Source organism: Xenopus laevis, chromosome 5L (assembly GCF_017654675.1).
Source record: "Xenopus laevis strain J_2021 chromosome 5L, Xenopus_laevis_v10.1, whole genome shotgun sequence".
NCBI classification, from domain to species: Eukaryota; Metazoa; Chordata; class Amphibia; order Anura; family Pipidae; genus Xenopus; species Xenopus laevis.
In genome coordinates this window covers 79560660-79578525 of record NC_054379.1, presented here as the reverse complement: position 1 = coordinate 79578525, position 17866 = coordinate 79560660, and the positions used below count along the sequence as shown (strand labels likewise).

The 17866-nt window shown below is 36.5% G+C and overlaps 1 long non-coding RNA gene across 1 annotated transcript in view; it reads right to left on the bottom strand.

Annotated features, from left to right (window-relative positions):
- Nucleotides 1-17490, bottom strand: part of LOC121393711 — a 36659-nt gene extending 19169 nt beyond the window's left edge. The window contains exons 1-2 of the long non-coding RNA XR_005961279.1: nt 17332-17490; nt 14159-14200 (exon numbers count right to left, since the gene is read on the bottom strand). This is a non-coding gene — a long non-coding RNA (uncharacterized LOC121393711). The remainder of the gene's footprint in view (nt 1-14158; nt 14201-17331) is intronic.
- Between the last annotated feature and the right edge of the window lie 376 nt (nt 17491-17866).

Genomic DNA, 17866 nt, shown 5'->3' with positions numbered 1-17866 from the left:
CAAGAATATGTAAGTGGCTCTCAGTACTGCAACCTACCTATTAAACAAAAAACTGAAAGCAGGAAGATAAAGGGACTTGCTGAACTACAGCACCCCTTGTGTTATAACAAAGTTATAGCTATAGAAACTACATCTTCCATATGCTACTGGGCATGAAAAACAACAAGGGTGCCAAGAGGTTCTTGCAACAAAAATAGAACAGTTTATTTGTTCAAGACAAATGAAGTCCGTTCCGCTTTAATTTGTCAGCGTGAGCATTTCATAGCGAACTTTCACTAACGTTGATTCTGTTTAGCATAACTATTTTAAATAGACTTGCACTTAGGTCAATTTGAATAGGGTGGGTACATATAGGTCATATATATGTCTTATAACTGATGTTGGGGAAATTGCTTGAAGTGGCCACTTATTATTAAAAATGTTCAAGGATGCATAATAAGAGATCCTCTAATGCTGTGGACATGAGCCCATCCTAAAACAAATGTGGCATGCCCCTCAAACGGTAAAAAAAAAGGTTAAAACAAAAATCTTTGATAGTTACAATTTTTAAAGACAATACTGCTTTAAAATATGAAAAAACATCAGTGTTTTTTTATAATTTTTATGGCTTTTCGGCATACAAGATATCATGTCGCTGACGTAGGATTGAAGAGTATGTAGCTTCAGCTTATCAGTTCACCAGGTGGTGAAAGCGGTAACGTTCTGTAAAATCAGCAAAATTCACACTTTAGTGAATTTGCTGAGTAACGATCGTTTGCCTGAGCGAACATGTGCCTGTCGAAAGTGTGTGAAACTGCTCTAGCGACGGTCCCTTTCACTAGTGAATTGTCCTTTACGCCAGTTAGTAAATTGGGGATATCCCTGCGGATTGGTATTCTGGTGAGTTTTCTCTATCGATGGGAAACTTCACCCTTTAGCAAATCTGCCCCTAGAGTGTACTAATGCCTCATTCACGGGGTCCCTGCTCCCCGACTTATCTCTAGAGGTACTTATCCCTCTAGGACACAATGGCTTTACTGGGCCTTGCTGTACCCAGGCTCCCTGGAAACATCCAGTTGGATCAGCGACCAGAAGCCAAAGAGGAAGATCCACCCCTTCTCACTCACTATATCTAAGTGTGACAGGAAATGGTCACAGTGGCTCTTTGCCAAATTTACAACTATGCAAATTACATTAAAATTTATTTAAATTAGATTAAAAATCTGCCCAGTAATTAGAGAGATCAAGAATTGTAGGGATGTAAAGCCATATGGGCACATTAACCCTATGGGTACCTACACACTGTTTTTCAAACATTGCTTGCCTAAATGTATCTGATTTACAAGCACATTTTATAGATAATTGCAGTTTAAGGTAGTCCAGCAACTACAGACCAATTAACCTAGATCTCCAGGGCCTATTTTACTTGCTCCCCCCTTACTTGTTTGTTTGTTTCCAGCAGCCATTATTACAGTTTAATATCAGCAACAAAAACATGCCCATTAATCTCTCTACAGAGGTTTTATGTCCCCTGTGCTGTAAAGAATTTTAAGATTAAAAAAATAAAGATTGGGAGAAGTGCACATATTTTGTGGGCAAATCCAACAGTTTGCATTTATTATAAAAAGATGGATAGCAGAAGCTTTTGAGAGTGACTTCCCTTCTTCAGGAGTGAATTAACTGGAGAGTTCAAGCAGAGGCCTAAGTATTCATATACAGTAGTGGTGTGCCAGAGAAGGACAAAAGACAAAGGCCATTGAATAACCCATTTGGCAGCATGCCACAAGATACCAGATATCATAATTTCTAATATATTTGCCAGCTTAAGCATCTTTAATATACTGTGGCTTGCTGGGAGTTGTAGTCAAGCAACATTTGGATGGAGAATCATTATTATGGAAGTTTTATATCACATTCTTAAATCTCTAGCACATTGGAAAGCATGTGAGAAAATGTGCTACTTGCAACATGATCAAAACAGGTAGCCCACAATTACTTCTAAGAGAGTGTAATTAACAGTAATTTTGTGTGTGACTTCATGAGTCGTAGGTCATGCCACAATAAGCGAATTCGATTCTTTGAGGAAGAAAGGATTAATTTACATCAAAGCATAAATTGTTTTATGTCCTGTATTACAATTCTCCACATCTATTCAGTATTGTACTTTTACATAATGTATCTCAACTCATCAGATCTGGCTCCAAAAAAATAAGTGCTTTTGTATTTTGGGCATACATGGACTGTATTTACAGCATAGTGAATAACACAATTGTAAAAACGTGTGATATATTCTCTTTTAAGTATATTTCAAATTGTATGCTCTTTGGGCCTTTATAGAATTAATAATTTTGATGCCAATAAATAGCTTGCAGGACCTCTGTTTTTAATTCACTGTTAGAAAAGACTTTACTCTTAAATATATATTATCAATAATAATAATAATCCTTACTGAAGTTTTGGGGGGAAATGATGTTTATGCTTATGTAGGTGCCTTTGCTATGGCTGACTCTGGTCTAGATTCTTTTTGGCAACATCACTGCCAGGGGCATAATGACAGTGGAAACAACCCTGCCTCTGCAAGGGGATCCAGGAAGTATAGGGGCCCCATGAGGGCATAATTCATATAAAATTTCAATAAATAGTAGTAAAACAGGTCAACTTGGCCTGAAAAACTGTTTGCTGTGGGGCCCAGTAATAGCTTGTTACGCCTTCACGGCAGGTTTTTGAGAGGCAAACAGACTTATTAGCAAAACAATAGAAATAAAGAGTATAACAACTCTACAGCAGTTTTGAAGTACATAAAAAACATATTGAAAAGACAAAAAGTCTAGCGCATACAGGTATGGGATCTCTTATCTGGAATGTTTGAAACTTGGGGTTTCCAGAAATAAGAAACTTTTATAGATAACCAAGATAACCTCCAGTATCCATTTTTAAAAATCTTTCTGTCCTCATTATTTCTCAGATTTTGATGGACAGTTAGGCATATATTATTGTTTTGCATTAAAAAAGACACTTAGTTTGGAGTCAGTTATATCTTCTCTGCAAAGGGACACCGCCATGATGTATTAGATTTAGCTGTCCATCAAAATCTGACTGACTCCATCTTGAAGAAATGAAGAGATAAATGAATTATTGCAGAAACAGTACACAATGTTAATTGAATATATATGGAAGGTTTCTTATTTCCATGAGATGCTTATATCACATTTTCATCTTCACAATAGTTTCCTTTTAAGTCTGCTAAAAAGCATTCATACATTAAATAAACCCAATAGGGTTGTTTTGCCACAAATATGCATTTATAAATCATAAAATAGACTTTATGGCCTTCCCATAATTTAATATTATGGGATTGTGGATTTGTGATCTTTGTATGAAAAAGCATCAGTGAGCAGTGACAGAAGCAGTAACATTCTCACTATATTACAGTATTGTAGCATTAAATGGTTCCCTGGTATGGGGAGCTATTAATTAACTGGTTTATATTTCCCAACATTTCTAAATCAAAAAAATTATCCTTTATATGTTATAGCCTTGGCCTATTTATCCTGCACAAATTCCTAATCCTCCTCCAAAGCACACTGAATTCCCATTATGTCTCTTCCATTGTTGGGTCTATGAATCAGGTCTATCCCTCTGAAATGGGGACAACTAGAGTTATGCATTTTGCTTCGAAAATACAGGTCTGGTGGTGCTTGAATACAGCAAACGTCAACCCTCGATAATATGTGTGAATATCGTGGTAGAATACCAACATGAATAACATGGAATAACATTGTTATGGCATGTTTTTTATAGTATGTGAATGTCCTCTTTAAAGGACAAGTACAGTGTTGCAAACCCATGACTTACTGAAATGCTATTTACACTAAAAGGTGTAATGTTTGAGTCTTATGGGTGTTTCATAGCCACATTTACAGCATTTGTTCCTTTGTTTTAAAACTACTGTTATTGGTAAAAATTGTTTGTTGAAACTAGCTGCACACTTGGGTACAGAGGATAAAATGTTCTCCTTTCTAATAATGATAATAACATTCTGCTTGCTGTTTCTCGCTCATTATGGCAGCCTGCAGTTCTTTATAAATCTAAACTGCTGTTTGCCAAGCTCATGTAATTGTAGTATTATTTAGTATGGGGATATAAAAAGGGCAGCTAGTAAGAGAAATACAAATATATTGAGTTTGCTTTTTGTATTGTAGGAGAGCTGTGTACATTTGTCTCTGCTCTGTATTGTTTCTGCTGGGAGAGAGAAAGGGATGCTGGGAGAGTAGGGTTGCCACCTGCCCAGTATTTTACCAGCCTGGCTGGTAAAAATGGTGGTTAATCCCAATGTTATTAATAGGGAAAAGAGATAAATATATAGGAAGGCTGGTATTTTTTCCAGAAAAGGTGGCAAACCTATGGGGCAAATTTAATAACCGGCAAAAATCAACAGAAACGGCATTCACAGTCATCACAACACTTCGCCAGGTGAAAATTAATTCAGACAACGCTAATTTAATGAAACGCAAATTTTTGACCTGGGCGTTGGACGCGGGCAAAGCAAAGCGAAGAAGAACCCGACCGCAACCCACAAAATGTGTGTGGAAGCGGGCCCAAACCTGCCCAACCCATGGTAAACCTCTAGTATACTGTCCCTTTTATTTGGGAAAAAACACTAGATATATGTGTGTATTGCTAGGTTTACAGCATCTGTGTACACTATGAGATCTGCCAATTTCATGTTGACAAATAATGCATAACAAGATAAAGTGCTTACAGTCACAAGTATTTTTCATATGGATTGAGTCTATTAAAATACGAATAAATTGCTTTGTTTGTGGCTGCTAAACCACCCAAAATAGTATGCTAATGCAAAGTCAAATTCAATAAATCTTTGAGAAAGCCATATGTAATTGTTTAGTGCCTCAATTAATTGAAATGTAGTTGCTGAGATGAGCTATTCCTTATCAGTTACAGGAGATTTGTCAGTTGTCTACCAGAACATTGGGAAATCTGCTGTCATATCTCTGTATGGGTGGAGGGAAATAAACTGACAGTAGCGCCAGTGGCGGAACTACCGGGGGAGCAGAGGTTGCAATTGTACCAGGGCCCTCACTTCGCGCAATCATGTAGGCGCTTCAAAAACGCTTTCGGAGTGGGGGTAAGCAGTCCAGCTGCACGGGGGCCCACCACTCCATAGTTACGGTAATGTGCGTTGATCAATTTTTTTCCTTTTTGTATGTTTGTAACTCCATAGTTACATTACCGAGTAGTGCTATGAACATTTCATAAGATCACAATATAGCAGAGATTAAAATGAAGTGTGATTTAATATAACTTTTGGTCCATCACTGTAAACACTAAAAACATGAAGATCTATCTTTTGGGTCAAACTCACGGGTGTAGACAACTTGCACCACATCCCATTGATGTAAGTTATCTATGACACAGGCAGTCTGTAGCTTCCTTACCAGCAATGTAGACTCTTCAGAGAAATGATCTAGTGTAAATATATAGGAATATATTGGATTCTTATTTTTTCCCCAGCATTGCTGCTAATCCAGGCCTAATGTGATCAAACCTTGCTCCATTTTCAAAATTGCAGCAACAACAAAAAAATCAAATCAGATGTTCAAACAGTCAGCAGTGTCCAATGGGATCTTACTTTTTGTATGTGAATCATGTATGAGCAACTTAAACCTTTTGTTGGAGATGATTTGTTGGAAAGGTTACAGACAGTTGAAACTACATTGTCATTTAGCGGAGTTGTTCCTAAACTGCTGATGGCAGCATTTCCATTGCCAAGAGATTTAGCTGCTTTTCACTTTATACAAAACAGTGAAAATGCTCTACATAAAAGACTGAATGTCAGTAACCAATGCTTACTCTAAGCACTAACTTGTTTGCAAATTGGAAGTTCCCCTATTATACTCAGCTGCTTAGCCAAGAGAATGTTTCATATGGACTGCTTTAGTATGGTATATTGAAGCAGTTTGTCACTGTCTTTGATGATGGGTATAATATTTGTTTTTGGAGGCAATAGGCTGAGCTACATCGGAAAAGGGAAATGATTGAAGCAGGAAAATGATTTACTGAAAGTAATTGTACAAGGACAAACATTAAATACTGACCCCACTACACCTGACAAGTAGAGTAGGCACCTTATTGGCCAGTTTATAGGCCCAACAACAAAAAATGGGTCAATAAATACTTGATCAGGGCGTGATTCAGATACTGAGCCGTCTGAGAAATGCATTGGAAGGTGAGTGGGCTTGGATGCTGTTTTCTAGCAGCTGCATACTGGAGGGCACGTAAAAGGGCATTAAATCCTGTAGAAATGTTCTTATTTATTAAAATGAGGGGTTTAGTAGTCCCTGTGTTTACTTCCTTAAAAGAGTATGGGGCAATGTATTAAAAGACTATTTGAAAACAAAAATGTCTTGGTTTCTATGGGTTATTAGACAGCTGGGACACTTTGCAGCCTTTTCTATATTAGCCCCTACCATTAAATTATTCAGAAAATGCTATTCCTGTTCACCAATATTGCTGGTAAATTGCTGATTCTGAATGCACCAGTTTGATTAATTCTGATCAACTTTGTTCATGTTTATGTTTGAGTCTTGTCACCATTAATATAGCCTTCATCATAGTAGATATTTTATAATGCTGCATTTCCAAATTCAGCCTGTGTTCTTGCACCCCCAATATGATGATAACCACATTTTTCTAAATTGCTTGTAACGCTAGTCATTGTTTAATATACAAACCATAATAACCTGAAAGATCCTGAAATGTTACAGCACTTATCACAGTTTAAGGGTGCCATCAGTTTCTGCTTAATTAGTACACAAAATGTATAATATACTTATGAGCTGATTATAAATGAATACATATAAATCTTTTATATAATAATAATGACTAGTATATGAGAACTAAAATTGATTGTTATCTTACATTTTAGGTAACAGACAGTACACTGATACAAAGGGAAATGCTTTGGACCTATAAATTAGGTACACTTTGGCCCTAGGGTTTGAACAGAGAACACGCTCCAGCCATGTTTATTCATAAGCAATTAATGCATCATCACAGGACACCCTGAGTGTGAATCACAAATAAAAGTGTCTTGGAAAAAGTGCTGAGTGCAGTGTGCAGAATAAGTCTACTATATGTCAAGGTGTTTAGGTACAGTATCAAAAACTTTGCACTAAAAGCATCTTTTAAAGGAACCTTCCTTCCATTCTTAAAGATTTTTATGTCATTACATGTCTCCTCTAAGGACCAGTAATGCCGTCAAATGATGCATAAAGTTCCACAATCTGCTGGGATATTAAGGACAAATACTGGGATATTGAGGACACAATGAATATCAGCTAAGAATCCACTGAAGAAAATATACCTGCAATAAATAAAAAACAATAATTCTGCTTGTTTTATTGGAGAAACCAAAAAAAAACTACATTCCATTTCAAATCAGATTAATACTTTGCTATATTTAAAGAACTGAGGTGGAATTTATTAAGTCCCAGACATTTGTGCTATTGCCAAAAGTGCCCACCTTAATTCCTAGTTACTGTGCACTTTTTCTTGGACCTAGCTGCTTTCTGCTCCTTGCACCAGAGTGCAGTGCTGTGGGCTCAGTGGAGCCCTGTTCTTAATGTATGATATAATTAGGTTGTAAGTACAGGATTCAGTGGCGTAACTGGATGTTGCTGGGCCCCACAGCAAATTAATTTTAGGGCCCCCAACATATCCAGTGTTTGTCCTGTTTTATCAATATATGTTCAAATTGCTCATCAATGAGAACCTCATGGGGCCCCCTGTACCTCCTGGGCCCCCTGCAGCCGCAGGGTCTGCTTCCTCTGTAGTTACGCCCCTGACAGGATTCCATTGCTCCATGCACCCTTTAGACCTCCCTAGCTCCATAAGAAGCATCTAAGAGAATGTACAGGTACAGCCCCCAGCCAACTTCTCAAGAATTGAGAAATGCCAAATACTGTCAGCAACACATTCATAACAAATGTACTGGTATTTGTGTCCCATTCTGTAGTGCAAAGACCTTTACCTATAGGTGCATGTGTGCAAAATACAAAAAATATGCAGTTGTGCACTTTACACCCTGCCCTGAATTTTGGAATGACACGTTTATGAGATGTCATGGTATGCATGAATCCATAACCTTAGTCATCATACATACTATTGCCCCTATTACCCTTCATACTCCCCAATACTATTTCTCATTAATTAATGAATTGGTGAAAATAGGACAGGTATGGCATCTGTTATGCAGAATGCTCCAAATTATGGAAAGGCCATCTCCCATAGACTCCATCCATATTATCCAAATTTTTAAAAATGATTTCCCCTTTCTTTGAAATAAAACAGTATTAGATCCAAGCTAAGATATAATTAATGTTGGAAACAAAGTCAGCCTATTAGGTTTATTTAATAGGTATATGAAATGCTTTTCTAGTAGATTTAATGTATGAAAATCCAAAATACTGAAAGATCCCATACCTGTACTAAATAATCTGGTCATCTTATTTTATACATGTTTGCTTTTAAATTGGCTTGTTTTAGGCTAATGATACATGCAGGGTAGCATATTGTTGATGTAGTCTAGAGTTCTCACTAGTCCCTGTTTCAGGGGGACAGGTCCCATTTCAGGACCTTGGTTCCTGGGGAAAAGTGCCCCCATACAGTCTCCTCACCTGCAGCTATTGGCTTACGAATGTCAATTTTTGGCTCACCCACCCCATTTCCCTGTAGTGGAGCTGAAGCAGCAATGTGACAGCAGTAATCACAGGAGTAGCCTAAACACAAATGTGACACTCACAGGCCAGAGATTTACAGGTATGATATATTTCCAATTTCAATATAATGATTTCTTTACCTACAGAAAGTATGGATGCTAACCACATTCAAACTACAAAATTACTGAAGAAGTGTATGGACACATATTTTGCTCCTAAGCATGATTTCTTGCTACATTGATTGGTGCTGGAATAAATAATGGCATTAGTAATTATCTTGTGGACATAACATACAACCTCATAAACATTATGTATACCAAGTTCTTCTTTTCTCTCATTATACTTGTTTAATCCTGCTTTTCCCAAATACAACAATATGTCAGAGAGGATATGGTTTTAGTAACATAATTTATGTATAATTGGGCTGCCCAGGATTAAATGTATATGGAATCAAATCTACAATCCTACCAACAACAATTTTATGAGCTTTTTCAAAATCCTAAAATAAGGAAGACATATACAGGTATGGGATGGGACCTATTATCCAAAATGCTCAGGACCTGGGAATATGAGGATTAGGGGACTTTCCATAATTATACTAAAATATCAATAAGCATTAAATGAACACAACAGGGTTGTTTTGCCTCCAAAAAGGATTAGTTATATCTTAGTTGGGGTCAAGTACAATGTTCTGTTTTAATATTACAAAGAAAAAAGAAATAATTAAAACAGTTTTGAATTATTTGATTAAAATGGAGTCTATGGGAGAAGGTCTTCCTGTAATTCAGATCTTTCTGGATAACGGGTTTCCGGATTAGGGATCCTATACCTACACATACAGTGACAGTGACTCAGAATACTAACATTACCCAATGCAGTTTGAAGCCCAAGCACATCTGCAAAAATGACGGCACTAAAATGATGAATTCCAGCTGATATACAAACAGGACAGCACAGCATCATACTTTCCTTATAAATTTAAAAAAATCTGTCCTGGATCTAGTTACTGTATGTGCCCTTAAGAATCATCCCTTTTGAGTCGTCACACCCTAGCAGATCCTTATTTCGTTTAATTCAATATACAAAAAATGGCCTAAGACCTTACAGAGTTAACTGAGGTAAGAAAAGGTTTTGGTGTTTTTTATAGAAATGGTGGATATGCCAGTACCTCCAAATTATATTCTGTACTGAATCCACTGTAGTAGCTATTATACTACAGGGCACATTTATTAAAATTGGACAGATTTACGGTCACAGGGAAAAGGTTTTGGTGGATATTGCCAGGAGCATGTTGGTTGTCATGGTTACCCATATTTGCAGTCACTTTAACCAAATGTGCTGTACTTGATTGAACTCTGTATAATAGGGAGGGGTGTATGTATGGATGCTGGGTTTTCATTTGGAGGGGTTGAACTTAATGGACTTTGTCTTTTTTCAACCCAATTTAACTATGTAACTATGTAACACAAACAGTCTTGCAGGGGAATGTAAGAAAAGTCGCAAAGAGCAAAACAATTCGCACCAATAAGACTAAAAATCTACATCTCGCAATGTAATATTGTTCCTTAAACTGTTATTGCATTGCGAATTTTAATTGCGCACTCATAAGAAGTGCTTGAAGGTGTCGTAATCTTTTGGAGCAAACATAACGACTTTTTCAGTAAGAAGTTTTATTACATTGACTGGGCATTGCCGCAAACTATAAAATTCGCAAACGGTCGGAAGTGGTCGCTAAACAGTTTCCGGGCTCGCAAAAGCTATATTAAATTCGCACAAAGCAAAATTTGTTCGCACAAAGGCATAACTTTTCGCATTGCAAATAGTTTTTCCGTTAGCGATTTTTATTACATTCCCGCGTTTATCTCTATACTCAAAACAATCCTTCAATTTCACACAAGGTAAATTGCATTAATTATGTTCCCCTTGCACATGGAGCATAATTCAAAGTTACATTGTTAAGTTACAGATGATATCAGCCATTCCTGAACTTGTTTATCATTTAGACATGTTAGGAAGCGGTGTCAGACACAGGCCACAGCTGGGCCCTATATTTACCACCTGCCCAATGCTCTCTGCATAGGCACTAAAGTGTGTGCTCTTGCTACATTTTATACAATATGATGCTAACAATTATTATTAGAAAGCCTAAAAGAAATACACTTTGAGAGGCTTTGATGCCTAAAGGTCTTAAAAGAACAGTTCAGTATAAAAATAAAAACTGGTAAATAGGCTGTTCAAAATAAAAAATATATATTTAGTTAGTTAACCAAAAATGTAATGTATAAAGACTGGAGTGACTCGATGTCTAACATAATAGCCAGAACAATTACTCCTGCTTTGCAGCTCTTTTGGTTTACACAGATTGGTTACCAGGCAGTAACCAATCAGTTACTTAAGGTGGGAGCACATGGGTCATATCTGTTGCTTTTGAATCTGAGCTGAATGCTGAGGATCATTTGCAAACTCACTGAACAGTTATGTCCCCCCTGCTGAAAAGCAGGAAGTAGTGTTCTGGCTATTATATTAGACATCCAGTCACTCCAGCCTTTATACATAACATTTTTGGCTAACTAACTATATTAGAAACATGTTTTTATTATGTACAGCCTATCTATTCACCCAGCTTTTATTTTTACACTGAATAATCTGTCATAATGTATCTATTCAATACACTGAACCAACAATCAATGTTTTGATTCAATTTTGGACATTTTTAATAACCTATAGTATATACAACAGTGGGGAAATTTGCCCAGCTGACTTTATGTGCCATGTGACTGTTTCCGCTTACTAAGAAGAGAAATCTCTGTTACTTCAGAAGTGGCAGAAATTTATCTACAAATTTACAACAGAGCACAAGCCTTGTTTGTGTTATCCTAAAAGGGGTCATATGTTATGAGATGTGGAAAGATCTATGTAGGCAAATCATGCAGGGAGTTTAGAAGAAGAATTTTAGAACATGCAGGAGACATAAAAGACACAAAAGAAATACTTTTGTAGCGAATCACATTAATGAATCAAACAATGGCAGTACAAGCATCATGAAATTTATTGCAGCGAAACATGTTAAAGCAACCACGAGAATAGGAGATATTGATAAAAAAAAAACAAAAATTACAGCGAAAATGGATTTACTGGCTGAATAGTAAAGCCCCCAATGGACTTAAAGGGGTGGTTCACTTAGTATATTATAAAATGGCCAATTCTAAGCAACCTTTCAATTGGTCTTCATTATTTCTTTTTTATTGTTTTTTAATTATTTTTCTTCTAGCTCTTTCCAGATTTAAAATGGGGGTCACTGACCCCATCTAAAAACAAATGCTCTGTAAAGCTACACATTTTATTGTTATTGCTACTTTTTATTACCCATATTTCTATTCAGTCCTTCTCCTATTCATATTCCAGTCTCTTATTTCCGAGTAATGCATGGTTGCTAGGGGAATGGGGACCCTAGCAACCCGATTGCTGAAATTGCAATCTGGAGAGCTGCTGAATAAACAGCTAAATAACTCAAATAAAACCAATTGCAAATTGTCTGAGAATATTACTTTCTACATCATACTATAAGTGAACTCAAAGGTGAACAACTCCTTCAATGAAGGTTTCACATTCTCTCCCTTCTTGTAGCCTAAATCTAAACTATGTATATATATATAATTAAATTGATTAACCACAGGGACAATTCTAGATACTATCCACTAATTTCATTATTATAATAATGACATTTTCCTATATGAACTACTTAAATGTATCTACCTACTCGAAACGTCATTTCCTTAACAATAGTTCATAGTAATAGTAATGAAAATATTGCTACAATAAGGCAATCCTTGACTGTCAAAGGAGCAACTCAAGTACTGGCAAACAAGCATACTAGATGTCTCTGAAGCATGAAAGGGCAAAATACAATTTACACTTCCTGATAACATGCACTAGGAACTGCCCAAAAAAACAAAAATGACGTGTCAAAATATTGCGAGACTACTAGTAACAGGGTACCTATTTAAACTAAGAAATGGAGCGCACTCATCACTTATGCCCCTGATGAAGCCGACGTTCTCGGTGAAACACGTAGGGCGGCATAGGTGGACAGTGGCGTGACTAGCTCCCACTCGGTCCCCACGTAGACAGGCAGGTGCCGCAATGTGTATTTAGCTGATTGGGCTGGAACTTTTCTCTATACTGAGCAATGTCTCATTTAAAACGCCATATATTCACCCTATGCGGTTTTTAATAATTAATGTGCTTGAAGCACATTGTCCTGCACTGCTAGCTACTTTGTTGCCCAGAGAGTCTATTTAATGGAGTGCAAATTTTACTGTAAATATTATTAAAAGTTACATTTTAGTTACTTTTTACATGTATCCATCCAAACTTGTTTGCTTTGAAGTAATGTTTGATTGCTGAGCTAATTTAGTTCACAATAATTTGGTTACTTTGGTCTATATTTGATCCTAAAAGATGCCTCTGATGTTCTTCTTCAGAGCATAATATTTAAAAGAGAAAAACATTCCAAGGTGTTATTATGACATTTTGGCCAAAATATGCAAGCTCGCATGCCATGTTTTTGCTCTTTTGTGTGTGCAAATTATGGCAGTATGTCTTTTTTTAGCATCCAATCAACTCCAGAATGTAGGTTAGTCCTAGCACTTTAAAAACAATTGCAGCTGGTTAATGCTACAGTATAGGTTAGACAGAGCACTTGTAATCTCTTTCTTTGTTTCGCATATACCTGGAATTTAAAACCCTTATTCACACATGCCACCTCATTATGTTTTAAAATTTGGGCAGTATTCACCATTTAAAGATGTTTTAACACTGAACATGTGCTCATTTTGCAGTAGTTTTTAGATGTACTATAGCCTTGATATGCTATATATATATATGATAACTGTGTTTTCCTCCAGTGAAAAAAAAATCTCAGTCTGAACTTAGCTTCACTTTTCTCTCAAATATGTATAAATGTGGGTGTTTTCATTTAAAATATCACACGTCCCAAATGTAAATTATAAGTGCAGAAAAAAATGGATGCTAGCACATTGGAATTTTTGTTCAGCACAAGGGAAATATACTTATTCAGCATGTGGGCAGAACAGAGCCTCTCCCTTTATTTTGGACAGATTTCAGCTACATCTGTAAACTAAAACAAGGTTCTAAAGTACAGTAAATGGTAGTAACTTTTTTTTTCCTGCAGAGGACAGAAGGTAAGCGAAATATGTTACAAATGTAAAATGTATATTCTTTTCCAAATGTGTTAGAGGGAGAAATGGAGACAAGCCATTCTCACAGTCCACCAACTATATATATATATATATATATATTTATATATATAGCAATATAGAAATAAAGATATATGCATGTGTGTATATTTGTGTTGGATCTATCACAAAACATCCACTTAAAATATTTTCAATAAAAATACAAGGATGAAAGGCGCTTACTGTGAAAGGTAATTGCATGTTCCATGTTCCTCATGCCACACACTGTGAAATAACATTGAAAGATTTATGACAATATCACACTAAATCTAATTATTTTAATAAAGGGTACAAGATGCATTATGGTTTTAAAAAAATTAACTTTTTAGATCCCAGGAAAGAGGGCAACACAGAGAGGCTTAGTTGGCTTAAGAAGATCACTATGGAAAATGTAGTTGAACTCCAAAGTGTCAACTTAATATGGTAATCAAGTTGTACTTGATCCAAACAAAACTGTATGAAACCATATCTGTGGCAAAATAATGATATTGGATTTTTAGAATAGTTAATAGGAACCTCAGCTGAATGCTGCACTCTCACACTTATATGGAATTTATAAATATTTTATAAAAAATTAGGACCACACAAACTGTGCTATTTTAGAACTCCCAACATATTATGAAAGGTAAAAGCCTACTGGTAGTAGTGTTACAATATCAGGAATGGATTGTAGAATTGATACTGCTGCAGGGTTGGTTGCAAAAGGGTCCTCCAATAAGAATTATCATGTTTTCTTTGTATATTACTGTTATACATCTATACAGTATGAACAAGTGTTATGGGTTGCCACTTGGCTTTGTTTTATTGGCCTAGCTGATAAAACACCTGCCAACGCATTGGGCTATAATAAAAATATATAAAAATTCTAGTTTTTGCCCAAAAAACCTCAACCAGAAAAAAAAACAGTTTAGTAAATATCTCCCCCAGTGTTTACAAGTCACAGTACATTTCTTGGGGAATAGCAGGGGATGAGGAGGGAGTTAGTCAGAGTTGAAATGTGAACATATTGTTATCAGAGAGGAGAAAGGGTGAGTTGCTAAAATTGGAAATGTAACAGAATCTGGTAAATGTAAGATCCAGAAAGTTACCATTGGAGCGAGAGGGGGATGCTGAGCACAGAGATAAGCCTAGGGAGGATGTTAGTGAAAGAAGTTCAGAGATAGCAGGGTTGTTAAAGGAGAACCAAACCCTTTTTATTAAAATCCCCTACCCTACATAGACCGCCCTCCCTGCTTCCTGCCTGCTTAGGTGTTACCCTGGGTAATTACCCCCTCGTTGCAGATTCAGGGCATCAGAGTTCAGAGGCGCCAACTTCTTCTCTTCGGTAATCTTCGGGACGAGAGTGGCATATCTGCACATGTGCAATTGACGCAATCTTCCGGTCCCAAACAACTGCGCATGCCCTGAAAGCCACGGAAATTGCTGCATCGCCCGAAGATTACCGAAGACTGAACTCCGATGCCCTGAATCTGCAACGAGGGGTAAGTAAAGTCATTAAAACTACAGTTTTTGTTCAGAAGTCACTAAAGCTATATGAACAATTGTATTGCATCTTAACTTACTTAAGACATGATCAACATAGTATATGTTAAGGAAATAGCATAAATTGCTGACACACACATTCCTGTGGTTTGCTTAGCCTCAGTAACATTTTATCTGCTTTACAAAAAAAACAAATTCTTGTATGTTTAAACAATGCTAGGCCAGTCAGCCATAGCCATAATATATTACTTTTAACACCAGCCTTCAGGCATTTGGTTTCATATTTTCAGATATGCACCAGATCTTATTCTGACAGGGAAGTTTGGTCTTGCTTCTAGCATAGATTGATAGTTTTGCAAATCTTAACCCTTGTCTTGTACGCAGTTCTAGCGAACCTATTATTACTGGCATATTCAGCCTGATACTTTTCTAATGTGTTCTTGTAAAGTGTGCATAAGCTATTAAAAGTGTCAGGCGACTAAATTTCCCCGAATCTGCTTGTGTGGCCAGACCCTAAAGGAATTGTTCAGTGTGAAATTAAAAACTGGGTAAATAGATAGGCTGTGCAAAATTAAAAATGTTTCTAATATAGTTAGTTAGCTAAAAATGTAATATATAAAGGCTGGAGTGACTGGGTGTGTAAAATAATAGGCAGAACACAACTTCCTGCTTTTTAGCTGTATAACTCTGAGCTAGTCAGCGACTTGAAGGGGAGCCACATGGTACATTTCTGTTCAGTGAGTTTGCAATTGATCCTCAGCATTCAGCTCAGATTCAAAAGCAACAGATATGACCCATGTGGCCCTCCCTCAAGTCTCTGATTGGTTACTGCCTGGTAACCAGTCAGTGTAAACCAAGAGAGTCAAAAAACAGGAAGTAATGTTCTGGCTATTATGTTAGACACCCAGTCACTCCAGCCTTTATATATTAAATTTTTGGCTAACTAACTATATTAGAAACATTTTTTATTTTGCACAGCCTATCTATTTACCCAGTTTTTATTTATACTGAACAATTCCTTTAATGCTCATTTACCAATTTATGGGTTTAATGTGCTGGAGCACTAAGGGGAGCAGAATTATGTCCATCAGGGCACCATGTTTTTTAACTTGTAAACTGGGAATCATGTATTAGTATACATAAACTTGCTCTTCTCACACCTCCATAACAGATATTTTATGTAAGACTAAAATGCTGTAGTGACCTTTGCTGGAAGGAGAAAATAAATAAGACCTGTGTAGAAAATATAGTTTCACGACACGGCTATTTATTCCTATTTGTGCAGGAGACTTTTCTTTAATAGTAGAATTTTTTGAACAAGTAGCAACCTATTGAATTCCTTCACCTTGGCAGAAAATTCCAGTAGCAAAAATTGTGTAACTTATACCAATAACTCGAGGGAATGTTAACTGCCAAAAATTTATACTCAATCATACCATAAAATCTACATGTTGTTGCACTGCTCTTGTGGGTTCGTATTTATAACTAAATGAACAAAAAGCATTGAGCATGTTTATTTTATATATTCTATTTGTTTCAAGTCCAGATTTATTTATAAAAAACATACTGGAACACTTATTTACATGACAATATTCTCTCTGGAGAAACCAGCTCTCACGCATTTTCCTCCTAAGATTATCTAAAGGAGATATTCCTGCACATACCCATTAAAATATACAGTGTTGAATAGGGTCAGTGGCATGATGAAGATAGAGAATTAGTCACTCTAATTCTCAAAGGTTAATGACTCCCAAACTGTGGGGTTGGCACCACTTGGAATTAAATCTGTGGGGTGGCAATCCTGAAAGCCAGTATACCTTAATAAACCATTTCCCAAAATTCTATTGGCTGATATAATGCAACATCTCTCTCACCTTGTTCCATTATACACTGTAGTGATGGATTCTTGAAGTTTTATAGAGGCTGGTGCACAGATTGTTTAGAAAGCATAGGGACATCATGTCCTAGGCAGGATGGAGAGCTTGTCAGTGCAAACTGAGATATATGATCATAATTTCCTTTCAATCTGTGAAATCAGGTGCCTCTGAAAAAAAGGAAATATTCTGTTATGTGTATTTCAGGAAGCTCCATGTTTAAGCATCTTTTATACATAAGCCCAAGTGAATAAACTCATGTCAAAAGGGGTGCATATTCCTTTAACGTTTTTTAAGCAACTGTACACAAATCAGAGAAATTTGGAGTTTTAACTAAATACTGTACAAATATGTTGTTTCTCTTGTTTTGAAGGATGTTCACTCTGAGTAAACTGAGTGGTGTTCATAATTTGGGTGTAAGATGTGTTTTGAGAATCAGACCCCCATATGTAATTAAAAGCTCTAAGTTTGCTCAGGAGCAGTAATCCATAGCAACCAAGAAGATGATTTTTCATTGAAATAAGTGACCATTAAA